We start from the raw sequence: 4,320 nt of genomic DNA on the forward strand, positions 1-4,320 counted from the left end.
GGGATAGGATTGCAGGATGTACAAATATGACACAATAGGAGAAGGAAGGAGGCATTAGATCCTATCCCCCGTTAGTGACAACTTCCTGAACTCCAACCATAAATCAAATTTTAGTAAACTTCGCCTCTATGAGAGCCTTTGTAAAGATGTCTGCAACTTGATAATCTGTTGAACAATACTGCACTTCAAGAACATGGTCATGAATGAGCTTTCTGATGAAGTGCATGTGCAGTTCAATGTGTTTGTTTCACTGATGTTGGACTAGATCTTTGCATAGTTGAATGGCACTTTGATTATCACACCAAAGTGTAGTCGGATGTTGTTGCTGAAAGCCAAACTCTGACAGGATCTGACAAAGCCACAGGGCTTCCTTACTAGCTTCTACAACATCACGATACTCTGCTTCTGTTGAAGAAAGAGAAATGGCACTTTTCTTCAAAAAGCCATAACTTCTTCATCTGGAAGCCATTTTCAAAGTTGTTTTTTTTAATCAGCCCAATTTTTCGAGATATTTCCATTGGAACACTTAGTTTTAGCATCTACAACCTCAATTTCTATTAAAATGGAAAGTCCATGACAAGTTATTCTTTACAGCACCAACTACTTCCAATGGTGGTCCTACATTGTGGATTTACTTAGAAGTAAAGGTCTTTACAGAATAGCCTCAGGCCAAGAAACCAAACCTCAAGATGAAGATAAGGTAGCCAAATGGGAAAATAGGCAAGATCAAGCATGTGGGTTGATAGGGATGTCTATTTCTCCAGACCTTAGATTCCATATCGCAGAACTTGATACTCCTAATGAAGAAATGAAATAGCTCACTAAAGTTTTTGGAATTAAAAATGAAATTATAGCCCATCAACTCGAAAATGAGTTTCTTACATTGGACCCCAATAAATTTTCTTCCATTGAAGATTTTTTGTCCAAGTTCAAGACCCTTAGACTTCTCTTGGAAGGTGTTAACGTTAAGAAAGAAGATGGTAGCCTTATCCATTCCATTCTTACTAAGTTGGGACCAGCCTACTCCGTGTTTGTTTCTACCTTCCATTCTACTAGAGAAGCCTTTATTTATCAAGGACAAGACTACAAGTCCCCCTCTTTTGATGCCTTTTGTGATTCTTTAATAAGAGAACAAGAAAAGGTCTTATATATTGGTCTTCTTAATCTTGGAAACTCGTCTAAGAAAGCCTTAGCCGCCCAGCAGTAACCAAATTCAAAGATTCCTAAGAAGAAGTATCCTAAAAAGAATGGTCCTAAACCAAACAAGGGTCCTAAGCAATTTCAGTCTCAAAATGAAAAATCATTTCAACAAAATGATAAGGAAAATACAAACAAAGGGAAGAAGACTGATAGACATTGCCACTTTTGTAATTGAAATGGACACTTAGAATCCAAATGCTTTAAGAAGATGGAATCCTTGGAAGTAGAAATGAAGAAGCATAACACCCATTTGGAGCACTCTTCAACTTCAACTTCATGTTCAGGAATAGCACTTTCTGCATGTGGTTTTCAAACATATCGGTCTGGTTATGCACTAAATGTATCTTCTTCTTCTCATTCTCATGAGTGGCTCATTGATTCTGGAGCTTCTTATCACATGGCCAAAAGCAAAGCCATGTTTTCTTCTTTAAATGATTTTAACACCAAAAATATATATGTTGGTGATGATAGATCTCTTAGTGTTGTAGGGACTGGAACTATTCATCTAAACAATGATCAATTTAATGATGTATTATGTGTTCCAACCTTATCCTACAACCTTCTATCTGTATATCAGATAACTCATTCAAGTGAAGGTAAAATCGTTGAATTTTCACCTCACAATGTTGTAATTATGCCGTAAGGCGTTTCCCTTTGAAATAGACTCCCCCTCCATACCACTTGTCTCATTGTGCATCGTCGATCTTACATGTTAGACGATTAAAACAAATTCTACCGTTCGATCCTGTTAGGTTTGTAACTACCCAAACATGAGTATTTATTGTTCAAAACATTACCGCTACGAGGCTCCATGCCACTGGTAGGTTTATGTGGCAGTTAGGTCTCGCTTGGTTTTTCTGACAGCTAGGTCTTGCTACTCCGCGCCGTGTCATTGTGTGCGGTTGTGCATCATCGAATCGTTTTGTTAGACCATCCGATTGGATTATTATATCAATCGCCTTGTGACATATCTGTATTCTTCCGTTCGTATGTTTTAATAAGTGAAGGGTTTGCACAACATTCAAAGTTGCAGCCATAGTTTCAAAAAGGATTCTGGAGGAGCTCCAGGATTTGTAGTGGTATCCCCAAACATCTTGTAGTGGTATCCCCAAACATCTTGCAACGCAATTATTTTTACACCCATTTCAGATTTTCCCCTTAAATTGATTCTTGGGTTTTCAAGTGAATGTTTGTTTTGTTTTATGCAGCTGTCTGGCGCAAAGAATATGTAACTGTTCCATCTTTTTGTATGTATTGTTTTATGCAGCTGTCTGACGCAAAGAATATGTAACTGTTCCATCTTTTTGTATGTATGATGTTCTAGCTTTTTGTATGTGGGTTGCGTTTTTTTACATGTGACTTCACGTGGCTTGTAAGCACATTTCTTGTGAACGATTGAGATTTCAATGTTCAATCAGATGGTAGGAGTTCATTAGGGTAAGTCAAAACCCTGCTACCCAATTTAGATTTTGATTTTTGTTAATTTGTTTTGCTGGCTTGGCTGGAAGGCCTCTGTGCAACAACACACATTATTTCGAATTCTTAACCAGCGTCATTATGCTCACGGTGATTTATTTTCCTCCAGCGTAGTAGTATATGGAGATTCGGATGGACGCTAACTCCGAATGAGGTAAAGACCCGTATAGTATTTTCTTTTTGTTTTTTCATGACATTCGGCTTGACACTTTAATTTTTTGTTCTTGTTTACTAGTATTTATGGAGATTTACCTTAAGCTCAGACTTTTCGTAGTGGTTAACCGTCTTGATGTGGCGGCGTTAGGGGAAGCCCTGTCCGTCGGGACTTGAGAGGAATGGAATTCTTATTCCACGGAGGCTAATAAAGTTCTCAGTGGAGTGAAAGGTCAAGTTCTTCCCACTATTTAAAACATAATGCTTTTTCCGTGGATTTGATTATCCCGGTGCGTAATCTTAGTCTTTACGGTTCTTATAAAATTCAATTTTATTTGTAATACTAATTGACGGAGCTTAGTTTCCCATTTAAATCCTTATCATTATACTTAAAAGAGAGAAAATATACTGCAGGTATTCATCAATGTAGTGATTCATTCTGGGTATTATATGGGACACGCCCTTTTCGAGAACAAATAAAAGCGATGTATAAATTGATGGATATGGTGGCGACATATCAGATTAAGCTATATTGTCTGCAGAAGCCTGGCGTGGCGTGGGATTTTATAGAGTACATATCCATGAAACGAAAAAGGATGGAAGGCCAAGAAGGATAGATCATGGACAACAGTGCCTCAACCGATCACCATATTTATTAATTATTTTACAACAGCCACGTTACCTCAACGACCATTTTTGCTTTAATTACGCCGTAAGGCGTTTTTACGACGCCGTAAGGCGTTTCCCTTTGAAATAGACTCCCTCTCCATACCACTTGTCTCATTGTGCATCGTCGATCTTACATGTTAGACGATTAAAACAAACTCTACCGTTCGATCCTGTTAGGTTTGTAACTAACCAAACATGAGTATTTATTGTTCAAAACATTACCGCTACGAGGCTCCATGCCACTGGTAGGTTTATGTGGCAGTTAGGTCTCGCTTGGTTTTTCTGACAGCTAGGTCTTGCTACTCCGCGCCGTGTCACTGTGTGCGGTTGTGCATCATCCAATCGTTTTGTTAGACCATCAGATTGGATTATTATATCAATCGCCTTGTGACATATCTGTATTCTTCGGTTCGTATGTTTTAATAAGTGAAGGGTTTGCACAACATTCAAAGTTGCAGCCATAGTTTCAAAAAGGATTCTGGAGGAGCTCCAGGATTTGTAGTGGTATCCCCAAACATCTTGCAACGCAGTTATTTTTTTTTACATCCATTTCAGATTTTCCCCTTAAATTGATTCTTGGGTTTTCAAGCGAATGTTTGTTTTGTTTTATGCAGCTTTCTGGCGCAAAGAATATGTAACTGTTCCATCTTTTTGTATGTATGATGTTCTAGCTTTTTGTATGTGGGTTGCGTTTTTTTAAGGGTTCGGAAAGTTACCTGCATATGTATGTTGGATGCTTCCTCCCTATTTAACCAGAGTTTCAATTGGAATCGCTCCACAATATCGAGAAAGGGCATTCCAATGGGTGATTTGTCTGGGTAA

At 38.3% G+C, this 4,320-nt stretch overlaps 1 long non-coding RNA gene across 1 annotated transcript; it reads left to right on the forward strand.

Annotated features, from left to right (window-relative positions):
* The first annotated feature begins 2,170 nt into the window (after positions 1-2,170).
* On the forward strand, positions 2,171-2,454 carry LOC149225401 (uncharacterized). Its single transcript, XR_016246959.1, has 2 exons — positions 2,171-2,302; positions 2,409-2,454. It is a non-coding gene; the product is annotated as an uncharacterized LOC149225401 (long non-coding RNA).
* Positions 2,455-4,320: the final 1,866 nt, after the last annotated feature.

This window comes from Pinus tabuliformis, chromosome J, assembly GCF_031772625.1.
Source record: "Pinus tabuliformis cultivar Carrire ecotype Pingquan chromosome J, CPIR1, whole genome shotgun sequence".
In the NCBI taxonomy this organism is placed as follows: Eukaryota; Viridiplantae; Streptophyta; class Pinopsida; order Pinales; family Pinaceae; genus Pinus; species Pinus tabuliformis.